The following is a 16,311-nucleotide window of genomic DNA, read 5'->3' on the forward strand; positions in this document are numbered from 1 at the left end:
TATGGTGGCCCATACTCTGAATTAGTGTTCTGCATTTAACAAATCCAAAGTGTGCACACATGGCAGTGAACACACACACACCTTGAACACACACCTGGGGCGCCCGGGAGGCAGTTGGGGGTTCTGAGTCGTGGTATTGAGGGTGGAGAGAGCACTGTACATTCACTGCCCCCACCTACATTCCCTGCCAGTATTCAAACTCAACACTCAAACCCACAACCTTTCAGTTACAAGAGCAACTCTCTAACCACTATGCAATGACTTTCCCAAAGAACTTTAAAAGCATGACAACCTGAATTCAGCATTCATTTGCATTACATAGAGAAAAGTACAATTTCTCCCTTTTTTTTTTTTAACATGTTGGAACGATATATGGTTAAATAAATGATGACAGGACTGTTATTTTTGGGTGACCTATTCCTTCAATCTCTACAAAAAAAAACAAAAAAAAAAAACGGAAGATTGCCAGACCGAGTCAGCATTTTAAAATGGAAAAATTCTAAGTTTAAATCAAGACAAAATTCTCAATAGTTACAAAACCTTTATTAACAAAGAGGAACTGGCTAAAGGTTATTCAACAGATGCTCTTTATCCAAGACATCTTACAAGTTGGCCTACACAAACCACAAGATCATTGTAAGAAGGATTTTGATTTTAGTGACTCTCGCAACCTTTGTATAAAAAGACTCAAGCAGAGATGCTCTCTATAAACCCCTGTTTAATTTGGTCGTTCAGAAGCCCTTATCTTTAACACACAGTCAGCACTACAAGTGACAATGTCTTTTCCAGCTGTGAAAAGCAAGAAAGGAAATGTCCTTAGGGAGACAAAAACAGTCAAAATCAAATATGAGCTCTTGCTAAGTATCCTCCGATTCAGCTTTTATTATAGCACAGAGAGGCTCAGAAAGAGAGAGAGGAAAAGGAATACTATCAACGTTACATAAACTTCCAGAAACCTGCGAATCATCTCAAGAGTTCTGTAAGAAATAAACACCAACATATATACATATATATATATATATATTATACACATATATATATATACATATATACATATACACATATATACATATACATATACACATATATATATATATATATATATATATATATACATATACACATATATATATATATATATATGTGTGTATATATATATATATATATATATGTGTGTATATATATATATATATATATATATATATATATATATGTGTATATATATATATATATATATATATATATATATATGTATATATATATATATACATATGTATATATATATATATATACACACATATATATATATATATATATATACACACACATATATATATATATATATATATATATATATATATATATATATATATATATACACACATATACACATATATATATATATATATATATACACACACACATATATATATATATATATATATATATATATATATATATATATATACACACACATATATATATATATATATATATATATATATACACACATACATATATATATATATATATATATATATATATATATATATATATATATATATATATATATATATATATATATATATATATATATATATATATATATATATATATATATATATATATATATATATATATATACTACAGCACAGATACATTTGTACAGCAGTTCAACTCATGTCTAACATCACCTTTGAAAATATGAATATTAAATCACTGCACAGTTAGAGAGTGGAATAAAATAAACTCCAGAAGAGAAAAAAAACAAATATAGAAGAATATGCAAAAATAATTGAACATAGTTGATGAACACGACAGCAGTCACACTGAATGAGTACACATTTGCTTCTCAGCTTCTGAAAACATTAAAGCTAGGTCCCTATGATTTCTGCGATGCGGAAAACTCGGACGGAATCGGAGAATCCAGTCATTAAAACGGAATTAACATTTTAATGCGGAATGTCACGGAATTTGTCAATCTTTTATGAATTAGTCAAAAGTAGTTCATTACACTTAAATCAAATCATGATATGGACTAGTATCTGTAAATATTAAGCCGCAAAAGTCGATTTAAAAATGAATCCTGTATATTTCTGTTAATGAATGGTGCGAACACAGAACACCTACTACTAAAAAAAACACCAACATTATTTTTTAAGGAATAAATAACACGACATTTTTTCCATGTCTTAATTATAATAGTAAATACCTTTTGTTTGTCAAAAAATAAAGTTTTTCTTCATTTTCAATAATTAAAAAGATAAATGCAATCATATAATCATTCGATTACCAGAAAAATGTAAATACACAACACAGAATTTCTGAGGGTGGGGAAAAATCATAAGTGAATAAATTAATTTGTTTTATGAATTAAAATAATTAGTCATGCTAAAACACAGAATTTGGAAACAATAAAAAATATGGTGAGAAAAAAATAAAACATTTCATAGGGCCCTAAACATGTACTTTTTGTTAAACTTTCAATAAACTGATGTGAAAATGTATAATTTTCATGATTTTAATGAGATAGACATGCTTTTTGATTAATAGAATTAAATTTAACTATTCAAAAAAAAAACTAAATCCAGAAATATTTAAATGGAAAAAAACTGAATTAAAAAAAAAAAATGGAATTTAGGAATTTTTTTCTTTTTTTCTTTTCAATTTCTATTAACAGCCTCTCTTTGCGCGGACACTATAATATAAGTATATTTTAAACAAAATCTAGTCCCCACATTATTTTTCTTTATATTGACTCACTGAGTCTCTAACCTGCAATATGCACTTTAAACTTCTTACAGTTTGCTTTGTATCACTGTTCTGTTCTGCTTCGAATTTCACTATTAGAGGCAGGGTCATAACCTCTAAACTGCAATATGCACTTTAACTGTCACACCCCAATGAAAACGAAGACCATCTGTTGCTCAAGTTCAGGATGCTATGCAACTTTGGCATAGAATTGTATCACTGTTGTGGACTTGGATAGCTAGATAAACACTACTCAATCTATACTGCATTAGGTCATGGAAAAGGGAGAAGGGGGGTGACATTTGGGCCAGGGCCAGAGAGGTTACGTGTGGAAGGACACAGGAACGGTCTTTAAGTTAGCTGACAGCAGGAGTGTCATCTTCACCTTCTCCTGCATAATCTCTTACAGTAAACCCTACTGCTGGTTCACAGCCAGCCTCGGAGACCGTGAATCCTTGGCATCTTGGCAGGACACTGGAAACTGCCTCAAGGAAACAGCATGGCACCGAGCTCGAGCATTACGATGCCTCCAGCAGAGCCATTTTGAACCTCGACCTTATGGAACATCCTTTTCATTTCAGCTTCTTGATTCTGCAGATGCCGTGCTACTCTACTCTAATGGGCCTTTCACACAGGACGCAGTACGCGCGGCGCTTGTCGCTGGGTTCAGCGTTGCCCTTCAGATACAACGCGATTTGCGCTGCGCTATGGCGTAGGCGGAGTTTTAAAAACTTTTAGCGGGAGCTCTATCATAGTCTGTTGTTCCTTGAATGGAGATATATGGAGATACGGCGCAAGCCATTGAGATGAATGGGTTTTATAGCGCAGCGCCACGCATACCACGTCCTGTGTGAAAGGCCCATAACACATGGGCTATCAGATCAGACAGAGCATGTTACTGATGGTCTGAATTTAATAATTAATTTATTAGAAGCTATGAACCATGAATTATTAGCCATTTTAATGCCGGAATGCAATCTTGGTTTAAAGTAGGCAGCGGGGCTAATGTGCAAGGAGGTCATAGTGTTATTAGGGCCTTGAGAAAAGAAAATCAGAGGGCTGGAAAAATAAAAGGGGAGAGCAAACATGTCCTCCAGCCTGGAAATCACCTAATCATTAGCTGCAGGGACCTGAATGTCTCCAACTTTTTCTACTCCCATCCAATTTATTATTCTTTGCCTTGTTTCTACCCCTCCAAGTTTCATCATGATTCATTAATGAGCAGGATTTTTCTAGCCATGGTGCAGGATCTGCTCATCTACTCTCCATGCTTTTGCTGTTTCAGCTAAAGGGCCTGATCATGAGTCAGGTCAGAGCGCTAAACCCCACTTAAGCCCAGTGGATGGCAGGCAAGGTGTAGAAGCCTCCTTAGGACTGAATAGCACTTGACTGGAGCACAGTGGCACTGAGACCAGGAAAGCGTGGCGGAAAACTGCAAAAAGCCAAGTAAGAGAAAGTATGTGTGCACTAAAGGGAAAGATTAAGGCACAGAGCAACAAGGAGAGGGAGGGATGAAAGTGACAGCATGACGACAGTGGTGTGGAGCAGTCTGGGAAGAGTTGGAGAATAGGACTGAGATCGATAATAGAATGATATTTAGCCCCTTTAAAAAAGATGCAACGCACTTCTTAGCAGATTGTCCAGAGTCAGATCCCATTCAGTGAGCAAAGTCTATAGCCATTAACAATACATTAGGAGACTTAGGATCATGTTTTTTTATAATGTGCCTGAATCTTCCTTGATATTCAAAGGGGGAAAAAAGGATCGGTTAGGATCAGAAGAGCAACTAATAGCCAGGACAGGAGTGCAAGATGAGAACAATGGCAGACGGATAGCTGGAAGTGAAAGACAATACAATAACGTTGATGAAGGAGAAAGCATGAAGGAGCTATAGAGAGAGATGGAGGGATGGAGAGAGGGAAAATCAAATGGCAATAAAAGAAAACATTTTCTCGACGAGGGCAAGTTCAGTCTAGTGAAACAATCCATCCCCGTCAATCTAGCAAGATAGCAGCCAGCCTATTAAACACTGAGCTGCTATAATCTGTCCAGTGTTTGTATCAGCTCCACCTCTGTCCCTCACAGACACAGACTTCAGGAAGTGTGATGGAGAATGTGCAAAACTGTGGTCATGGTGACAAAGCTGTTGTCATGGCAATGAACAGGTCAGGCTCTGGATGCTAGAGGTTAAAATTTCTTAGATTCTTTTTTTTGCCTCTTGAGAAAATCAAGGAAAAACTATGAACTCTGAATATTCTATGACTACCTCAAACTCTAAAAATTCATCAACACAGTTCAAAAGACAAACAGTCATCCCATCTCTAATAAACATAACCCTACCCTACACATGCACATTTGTCAAACATACTCCTTACTCTAAATTCACAGCGAAATGCATAATTTCTGCACTACCAGCATAAACTGGAATGATAAGAATATTTTTTAGGAAAGAAATGTTTTTGTTTGTTTTTAGTTTTTTTTCTTTTGCCCTACCTCTAACATGTAATATGATCCAAGTCAACAAGGAAATATTAAATATATGTGTGTGTGTGTGTATAGTATCGTAGGAGGATCAGAGCCTGTAGTCGCTGAAGTTGTCCGCTTTGACTCAGATAACTTGTTAAATCCATGAAATGAAAGAGATAGAAAATGAGGAGTTGGTGTCCCACACATTTAATGGCTGTTACATGGCAACGCGCTCTTCTCATACATGAGAGATTAACTCTTTCTTGGCGTTACAAATTAAGTAAAGATAATAACAAGGCGGCAAAGTGAACTTATCAATAGTGGTTCTCACGTAGGCTAGTCCTTCTCTGATCACTTAACTTATAACACTCACAATGTGGTGATGACGTAGAAGAACTTGAGAAACACTATGGATGATATGTTCGTTCGTTTATGTCAAATATTAGTGTTAAACTGCTGGACTTTAAATAAAATCTACTATTGATTTTCACCGTTGACTGATATTGCAGAACATTTAGACTGATAACTTCCATACGCAGATGCGGCAGATTTGTCACAGGACGCGCAATATGACAGTTGCATCCGACTATATATGAAGTAGCGGTTTTAAATACAGTATTTTTATATTCAACGTTAGTTTATCAGTATGTTTTAAGGTATATTTTTTTGAATATTGGTGGCTCTCTCTCAATTATATATATATGAGATTATTAGAATTTAAATAACACAAAAAGTCAAATAAAATAAAATTATATATACAAATATGATGCTTATTTGAATACTTGTTTAAAGTATAGTCAAGTTTATTCAAATATATAAATATATAAATAAAATCCATAGGTTAGAAGGCTAAATATTTTAATTTCTGATCAACTTTAAACTTGGATAGCAAAAAGAACCAGAAAGGAAAAATACATATTTTAAAAGAAAAAAATAAATTGTACACATAATCTATTACCTTTATCATATTTAAACACTGAAGCTGCCTGAAAATGGTCTCTAAGTTATCATCCCATAATGTTTAGCAGGGGACAGGCGCTTGTAATGCGGTCTCTACGCGTGCAGACATGTCAGTGCTGGAATGCAGCCACAAAGCCCTGTGCTGCCACAACCTCTTACAGCTGGAGCGGACGCCACAGGATCACTGTGAGGTTAGCAAGTTAAAAAACACAAACTTCACTAACTACATCAAGACATGCAAGCCAAAGTCACAGCCACGCTCACCTCCTGGACCTGAACTCAAAGCACGCAAAGTGACAACACAAGTTAGGAGCAGAGAGCGAAAACATGGGAGAAAAAAAAAACCTGGAGGAGGCGGAGCACAAACTCAATTCCTCAGAGATGCTGTAAAAAGCCAGAGGGCCTGAACCAAAACACACATGAAAAATGACTACAGTGAGGCACTGTAGGCAACTTATCAGCAGGCCGCGTTACAATCAGTATTTTGATACATCGTGACACATTCTCAATAATGTATATATTGCATCATGACATGTCATCCAGACTTGAGGTAGCAAACTCATTTTCGGCTGAGGGCCATGTGGGGAGAAAACATGTGGGCCAAATTACTTTGTTAAAAAGTGGTGTGCATGCACACATACTGGATGAAGCTTTTTCAAGGTAATGAAGTTGGCATCAATCAATTTTCCCTCTAAGCTGCTCATGTACATGGCAGAGTACTTTTGAAGTTAATCCTGCATAAACAGACTACACAGAAGCAGACTCAAAAATCAAAACTTGCTTAATTTTATTTAATTGGGGTGTTGTCACTAATAATTATATTGGCAATGGAGTAAGCTGATAAGAAATTTTTGCAAAAATTCATAAAAATAGACCTGATGGGGTGTGTTAAATGTCAGAATTAACCCTTCAAAGTTGACTGATGCTCTAGAGCGCCAAAGTGCGCACGCCTGACATATCGATTAATAGCTTCGGAATGGATTAAGGTATTAACTTACTTTTTTTTTCTATGAAAAAGCTGACATTCGTCTGTGTAATAATGAGTAGACTGTGTTGGCTTCCGCGAATGATAAGCCTTCCGATCTTCTACAAGCATTTTGTAAAAAAAAAAAAATTAAGCCTTCCGTTTTTGAGTGCAAATCTATAGCATTTTACCGCAAAACAGAGAACAGGTACTTTACCATATCAAATGATATATAATGCTGTTGGTGTGTGAACCAATCACAGACCAATATAAAACAAACAAGGACATTATCAGGTGTCCTAGGAACGTAAAAAATCTCCCGCATCTTCTCCTCAGACACAATATTTTATATATTCGGTCTTTGGACACGATAAATTTGGATTACTGTGAAGATAGACGTTTTTGTACTGGTCAGATTTTACATAAAATCAAGATGGCCAAACGAAGATTCACTGCCGAGCAAGCTACTGCAATTATTTTTTTGGAGAGCGACGAGAGTGATAACGGATCTGATCCAGACCGATTTGATTCAAATGAAGAGAATCAAATTCTGGACGGGATCGATCCATTTGAGGAGTAAGTATGAAGGCAATATATTGCAAATAATATATTGTCTAATATGTATTGTGTCATTTTTTTTGTAAAATTATTTTATTGTCAGAAATAACGGTGCAGTAATCAAATAATGTGTGCCATTTCTTTGAGCAAGTAGATTTAAAAATTCATGGGCCTTTGTCTGCTACATAAACGGTGGTACAGTAACCTATCGCTAAAATGAGATTGCAGATTAGGTCGCATGTAGTCCATCTTCATTTTTGCAAAGTAATAAGCTATATTTCATTTACTTTACTTGTCTTTTTTATTGTGTTACTTTTAGGGACATTTTATTGTAGCTTTTCAGAAATAATGGTGCAGTAAGCCTTATCTAAGGCCTATACTATTTGTCTACATAAAGCTGAAATGGGGGGGGGGGTTGGTTTAGACATTGCATTTACTCATATTTTCTTATTTACATCATATTTACTATGATAAAGTAATATCATTTACATGATACTAATATCACACTTTACATCATTACTATGATAATAGTAATAATAATTTTGTAGTTAGAAGTTCTATGACTCTTTACTTGATGTAAAAAATACACACATGATGATGAATAGCTAATCTTTATTTACCACATTGTAATAAAGGCTGTACAACTTTGGATTGTAAAAGTGTATCTTTCTTCTCTGTCATTATGTAATGTGTTTGTTTTATATGTTTGGCGATGCAGTGGCTGTATTCGTCAGCCCAAAAAAAATGTCCCATTGGGACAATAAAGTATACCTAACCCAACCTAATATTCTGTGTTTTTCCCCAAAAAATGGATGGTGACTACAGTCACAGAAATGTAAATATTTATTTTGTTTCTTTATATTTTTTCACCCAATTCTTTACAGGTGTTCTAAACCCTTTGAAGAATCAATATTTGATGTAAAATCCCTTATTCATTATGGTTTACTATTTTTATATAATAAAAAAAAATGAGATATATTACATCAGAACCCATACAAGTGTCTCAAGAAGTGTATTGTCAATGCATGCACCTTATAGCTGAGAGTCTATAGAATCCAGAAATATGACTCTCTTCACTCTGCTATGAAAACTGACCCTTCCAAAAGCCGAAATATTAACATAGTGCCTGGAGGACTTAAAACCCCTTAGACCTTGAAGGGTTAAAACCATCATAATACCATATTTTGTCTAAAACAGCACCAAACAGAGCACGTACATATAAAGAGTGAATATGCAGCATTAGTTTCAAAGTCATTCCAGTCACACAAAAGCAGCTCTGATCATACTAACCTCAAGTCTAAAGTGAAGTACTGCCCCACACATCACACTTTTTTAATGTTCACTGCTTGGACCCAAATCAGTGCACATACAGCCACACCACCACCATTTCACTGATTAACCAAAAAAGTACATTGGAGAGTACTCTCAATTTAATTGAAACTGTCTTATTAATCATATCATTTATTTTAATATTTATATAACAGGGTTTGTTAAGAAAGTATAAATATTAGATTTATTGGTTTGATCCAACACAGGGATTTAAAATCGTTTCAATGTTAATTCAAGTTCACAAGGCAACATTTCAAAGTAAAACAAAATATGTGTTTATGAATGGTTATTTTCAGAGCACGATTGCTGTGTTCATGTATGACTGCCTAAATGAACTGGAGAAAATGAAAGTGCAAAAAGTGCCAGGATCCAAATCAACCTCCTAAACGAGCCAGGTGTGAAAACGCTTTTAGTGTCAATCGACTGTACTACAATAATAACTTTCCTGTGGATCAGAAAAAAAATATATGAAATCACTCATTTGGCTGATATTTTGAAAGTGTAAAATATCAGCCCTTAATCGGCCATTCTACCATATTATCTTCAAGACAACACAAACAGTAACAAACACAGTCCAGCACTTCTAAGAAATCCTCTAAGCTCAAATCCACAGATTTACATGCCTTTTCTTTCATAGAGTTGTGGTGAGTTTTGCAGTGCTATTATAACCGGTTTCATTGGTTATTAAACAGGAGCCTAGTAACTCTGTCTGCTATTCGGCTCTCTGCAGTGGGAAAACAAATCCAAAACCTCTGGGAGGAACACGCTGCTGGCTGAAAATGAAAAGGAAGACTGAATGGAAAAGCCCTGCAAGCACTGTTAAAAGCAGGGAGGCTGATTGGATGGAGGGATTTGTGACAGACCCCCAGTATGAGACTCAAAACAGGAGGAGGGCCCTTATGTTTCCTTATGACATCCAGTGCCACCTATTTAATCTTATTTTCCTCCAATGTGGAAAGGAACGGATGATGAATTCAATAGAAGAACATTATTCTCTGCAGTATAAAAACACACTGTCCCAGCACACACACGCACGGTCGCACGCACACACACACACACACCTGCTGGCAAAAAGGCCGCCACAGACGGACTTCCAACTGAGAGCAGACAGAAGGGGGTGGGAAAACAATACACTGCATTTTTTTTTATTATAAAAACCAATCTCTTCCTTGCAGTTCCTGACCATCAACAATTAGTAAAAAAACATCTCAAACGGCCATGCTGCTGTATGAAAAATGAAGGTGCAGATTTACATTTTTCTAGAGCACAGTGCAGTACAAAAAACTTTAACGAGACTGTGACCACAAATGGGTCTGAATAAGCCTGTCTGTTTCTGTATATGTTCTCATGTTCATCTGCTTACATTATGCATGCAGTGACCTCAACAGAATCAACCATATGTATGAGTGTTTGTTTGGATTGGGATTTTAATTTGTTTGTGGCAAAATCTCTCTCTTTAAAGATCAAAACCAAAAGATGGCTACCTTCTAGGGCTAAAAAAAATAACCTCAATATTTTTTCTCTCTTGTGATGACTTTCAATTATTTCAACCAACCTGTCATGCTGCATATCATATTCAAAATATACAATTCAAGTCAAATGTAGTTAAAATGATCAAGGCATGTTTGGGATAAGAAAGATTTTTTTTAAAGAAGTCTTTTATATTTAGGCTATATTTATTTGATAAAAAATACAGTAAAATACCGTATGCATACATTATTTCTATTTTGAATTATTTAAAAACTTGATTTCTAGCCATTACAGCAGTCTTCAGTCCCGCACGACCCTTCACAAATCATTCTAATATGACGATTTGGTGCTCAATTTGGTGATTATTTAGCATCTTATTATTATCAATGTTGAAAATAAAAAGCAGTATATTAAAAGCAGTTGTGCTGCTTAATATTTTTGTGGAAATCATTTTTTTCCAGGATTCTTTGAAAAATAAAGTTATTGGATATTATCACCCAGCACTACTAGTTATCCAACAACTTTTGAAACATTCTAAATCTACCAACGCTCTAATAATTCAGGGCTCCAGACTAACATTTGAGAGCAGTGGCACCAGCGCCACTAAGTTCTACAGATGGTTGCGCCAGGAGCAGATCTGGTAGCGCTGGGGGTGGTATTCAAAATAAAGATCATTTAATCATTAAACTATTATTGTTTTTTATTAATAAGTGCAGTTACTAATAATATTTCATACTCATTTCTTTTTTTTGTTTTTTTTGTTTATTGTTTAGGCAGATTTGACAGTAAAGCACCAAGCTTGAGTTAAGATGCATACTAAATTTACTTTTATTAACAACAGTAACAGGTGCAAAATCTACTTTATGTAGTACAGAAAATGTATATATTCCACTCTTATTAAATGTACAATATTTTTCTAACATATGGAACGGACCAACTTTATGTGTGGATTATGTGTGATTTAGGAACAAATTGAGGAAAAACAAAAGTGTAAATTCTGACTAAATCTGATTTCTTGATTTGATATTTGTTCATCCCATTAAAAATACATTCAAACTTGATCATCTTAGAGCTTTAAAGTGCTGGAAATTGTTGTGTAAAATGCTTGAATTTCTCTCTCAAAAGGTTGTATAAACCCTGAAATGAATTATATAATGCATTTGACTATTTCTACCACAGTACCATGGTTACAGATAGCGTTACTGCTTCTGGTTTCCTGACGTATGTCAGTGCTGTTTATAACTGAGATTTCTGTGCAGAATTTGAATAATTCTCACTAGATCTCACAGTAACCTTATCACTGTGTGGCAAATTCAAACGTTTTTCAGTGGATCTCGCAACACTGTTGCATCTGTACAGTAAGTAACAGTGTCGTGAAATCAACTTTGGCTCCCGAGTAAAGTGAAAGTGAAAAGTGACATGACATACAGTTGGGATGCACGATCATGATTTTTCATGGCCGATTTCGATACCGATTTTTTTACAAGCAAACTGGCCGATTCCGATACTGATTTCCGATTTTTTTTTTTATCTTTAAGCAACAAACAAGAAAGAAGGAAAGTGTGCATAAACAAGATGTTTATTTGGTATTTAATAGGCCAAACTGGCTTTTGAAAACAATAACCATAACCATTTGAAATTAATGGCAGTAACTGCACAGTAAGTGCAAGTAGGCTACATTCAATACAAACATAGATGGTACAGACATCAGCATTTAGCTTTTATTTTTGAATTGGGTTGAAACTACATAGAGCTGGCCTTAAATTAAAATATTAACTGTAAATTGTGAAATTAAAAGGCAATAACTGCATAGTTCTACAATCCAAACAACACAATCAACACACATTCAATAAGATGTTTCTTAATCAGCATTCAGTATTTGTTTTAGTTTTTAAATTAGGTTTTAAATAAAAAGAAAAGGTCTTTACCAGTGAGACTAAATAAAAGTATGCTATATAAATACATTATTCCAAAACGTTAAAATAAAATAATGTTGGTCCGAATAAAACAAAGATGCAAAGCGTTTCATTCATTCAATAAAAATAAATAAAAAAGGGTAATGATTCACATCTATATTTTTTTACTTGAGCCAATGAAAAATAAATAACTTATTGTCTCAATTAAAAAAATATAGATGTGAATCATTACCCTAAAATGTTTTAATTGGATGAATGAAACACTTTTTTTCAGTGTGCTACAGCAGGTGATTTCTAAATCAAATTAAGTCTATGTAATTATAAAGTAAAATAAAAATAATGATCCTAATGCAGAACTGACGTTTACTTCCGGCTTTTCAAACGTGTATGCAAGTTTTCATTTACAAAAAAATAAATAAAATAATTCAGTTTTGTCACAGTTTAGTCCATTTCGTTTCTCATCCAACACGTGAGAAGTTGATCTGAACATCTCTTCACGGTCTACTCCTGTTCAGGGCGCAGACCGGTACAGCTTTAGTGCGCGCAGAAAAGGGGCTTTTATTTGTGCGCCAGTACACCAACGGCTGTTCGCTTCCTGCTATTTGTGCCTCAAACGTGTAGCTCTGCGCTTCCAGTGCTGAACGGCTGCCTGTGTTTTGCACACAGATTTCGAAATACTTCCACACAAATGACATGATAGCGAACGATTACAATGTAGTATGTGCACGCGGGCGCACTTCCGGAAAACCAAAAACAAGACCAAAAACCGTCCAGTTCCGATTTATGGCCGGTCAACCGGTGCATCCGTAACATACAGCCAAGTATAGTGACCCATACTCAGAATTCGTGCTCTGCATTTAACACATCCAAAGTGCACACACACACAGCAGCGAACAGTGAACACACACCGAGAGCAGTGGTCAGCCATTTATGCTGCGGCGCCCGGGGAGCAGTTGGGGGTTTTGTGCCTTGCTCAAGGGCAACTCAGTCGTGGTATAGCCGGCCTGAGACTCAAACCCACAACCTTAGGGTTAGGAGTCAAACTCTCTAACCACTAGGCCACGACTTCTCAAAGCTGTTCTGAGCTCGGACAAGTTTGTTTGGGTCGGATCAACGGTCCACGCTGCGCAGCTGAAAAGTAGCATGGTTTATTTTGACTTTCATTTGCTATTTCTCAAATCCAACAGAAATGGCAGGACTTATGAGTTGGGCAACGCGGTGGTCACGCCAGTGCAACCGCTCACAAAAATTAATCGCACCGACAGGAAAAATGGTCGCAAAGTGAAACCATGTGGTCGCAGTCTGGAGCTCTGTGTATGCATAACGATTGCTGCATTGACAGTCAGGCTTTCAAGGAAAGAAGACTTCACCTGTAAGTCACCAGGATGATCTATAAATGGTTGGCTACACAAACGACGGATAGTCACGTCCCACCGCTACCTCCATCATGTCTGTGACAGCTGCCCAAATGTCCACCAATTGATCTGCTGAACAACCTCATTCTGAGCTGCCTGAAAACACAGATGAACTCACAGAAAAAAGAGAGAGGCACTACAGGACAGGGAAAGGTTATTTCTAATATAAGTGGTAGAGAGAACAGTCCTCTAATTGGAGATTCTGGCCAAAATCTCTAAACAATGCTGCCTCAAAACAGTGAGCACTAAGGGTTTGGATTCAAGAGAGAAGTGTGCCAGCTAGGACGGCACCCTGCTGGGTAAAAGGACAGCCAACGACTGACTGATCCTACAATAAGCAGAAGTGACAAAAGAACCATTTGGTACCACTGACGCTACATGACACTCCAGTATGGAGGATTAATGTTTTGATGGTCTGTGCATGCAAAGCCTTGCTTCAGCTTGCTGGTATTTCGAGAAGGAGAGGGGTAAAAGAGTTTTTCCTAGTATAGTCTCAAAAACACATGATAGTTCAATGGGGTCTATATACACAACATTTTCACAAAACAATATGCTTAACAATTCAAATGAAATATTAAACAAGCATAATTAATGCTCAACTCTTTATAAAAGCCATGAATTCTGTAAAGCAAATACATTAAGCTCAGAGACATGTAAAAAAAGTAGACAAAACATGTAGACAAATCCTACATATACCATCCTATAATGTACATAGAAAACCTACCTGAGACTGAATTTCTCACAATGACAGAGGTGCAGTGTGGGCTGTGAAATGAAGAGGCTCTGGAAGAACATGAGTTTCCATTGTTAAATGGTCAGGAGCAGCAACCTATTAAAACAAGAGACACTTTATAAGATTATACTGCCCAGGACAGCACTGTAACAATCACATTCACTACACTCAACAGGGTTTACTGGATTGATCTTTACAGCCCTTCAGTGACCTTATCAAAGACATTAATTACATTTTTTTTTTTTTTTTTTTGGTAGATTTCATGTATTGTTTTTCCCAGACCGTAGTGTACTTTCCAATTGATGTCATACACTTATAGGTCTGCGTAGCACTGCTTCAAGTTGAACATACATAATATGTACAAGTATTTGTATCGATTCGCTTTGACCTTTCTCTATAGATCCCACCTTCTCACATGCCACGATTGGACGATTATGTACAATGACTGCGTGCTATTGGTCAAACCAGTTTTTTGTTACCTTTAGCAAGTATTAAAAAGGGAAAACAAAGTCATCACCTGGATGTTTTAAGCAAAATATAGAAACCCTGGACAGGATTTGTCCGGGAAAAAGAGGAAGTATGGTCACCCTAGTTTATATCGAGCGTTGTGAACCTGATCTACACCAGGTTGGATTTGTTTGGTTTTGTCAACTCTAAACCTACTCTGAAACTAAGAGTTTGTTCTGCTAGCTTCATGCAAGGGCTTGAAATAGCGTACCGTGGGATAAAATACATGTTTTTTGGCATGGTTTCCTTGGTAAAATTTGCATTTTAGTGGCTATATATCACATTATTGGGATTTGGGTCTTCCCAGAGTCTATTAAACCTTTGATAAATTCTTACTGGATCAGTCAAATGTGTGTTCGCACTGCCACTGACACAGAGAGAGCAGTTAACGTTTGGTTAAGAAACATATTCACAAACTGTCTTTTCAACTACACAGTATTATTTGTACCTTACAGTCATTGATATTAATCACAGAAATACTGGAGTTAATTTTATAGTTTATACGTCTATGGCAGCGATCAAAATAGAGCAAATAATCTATTGAAAGTAACTGTGCTTCAAACAAGTTTTTGGAGACCCGCGCCCGCCCGTAGCCACAAATTTCAGCACCAGATCCGACCCGTCACCCATGATAATATAAAAATGTAATCTGCACCCACCCAGACCTGTTAATATTTGGCCTGTTACCCGACCCACGCCAGTAATAAATCACACACGCTAAAATAATTCCAATTAAAGTGCTTTATTTTTTATCTCGCACCGCTCTCAACATCACGACAGTGTCATTAACCCTTAGGGTACTAAGCCCTTTTTGGTCCGTTTTCTCTATTTTTACATTTCGGCTTATAAACCATATGTAATGATGATGGACCACCATGTATTTGGTATCGATGGATTCAGAAGACCCTAAGCTACCATAAGCATGCATGTAATATGTTTATAAAGGAAGTATGAGTGAAAAATTGTACAATAAACTAGAGAATTTCAAAACAAAAATGAGATTTTTGTCATTTATTACTGAAAATCCTACCTCACACAACAAAAGTGAAAAGTTTTTGACCCAAAAATATATTTTTCAAACCCTTTGCTTGACAGAAATGGGTTAATGTTCAATCAAATGTGTAAAGAACAATTCAATAATTAACTTTATTTACAAACAGTCCTAGGCGTTTTTTCATTTTTGGGACTAAGCCCTTTTTGGTCCGTTTTCTCTATTTTTACATTTCGGCTTATAAACCATAT

General features: G+C 35.8%; 1 protein-coding gene across 4 annotated transcripts in view; it reads right to left on the minus strand.

The window, feature by feature from the left end:
• The window catches only part of LOC132110759 (bifunctional heparan sulfate N-deacetylase/N-sulfotransferase 2-like), a 136,921-nt gene that overhangs the window by 97,868 nt on the left and 22,742 nt on the right, over positions 1-16,311 (minus strand). For 3 of the 4 annotated variants that reach the window (XR_009424679.1, XM_059517632.1, XM_059517630.1), the window contains exon 2: positions 14,554-14,658. The gene's annotated coding sequence lies outside the window, so the exon portion shown is untranslated. Of the gene's footprint in view, positions 1-13,784; positions 13,926-14,553; positions 14,659-16,311 lie in introns of all 4 variants that reach the window. The other variant, XM_059517631.1, reaches the window with a different exon arrangement.

The sequence above is a fragment of the Carassius carassius genome, chromosome 30 (genome assembly GCF_963082965.1).
Source record: "Carassius carassius chromosome 30, fCarCar2.1, whole genome shotgun sequence".
In the NCBI taxonomy this organism is placed as follows: Eukaryota; Metazoa; Chordata; class Actinopteri; order Cypriniformes; family Cyprinidae; genus Carassius; species Carassius carassius.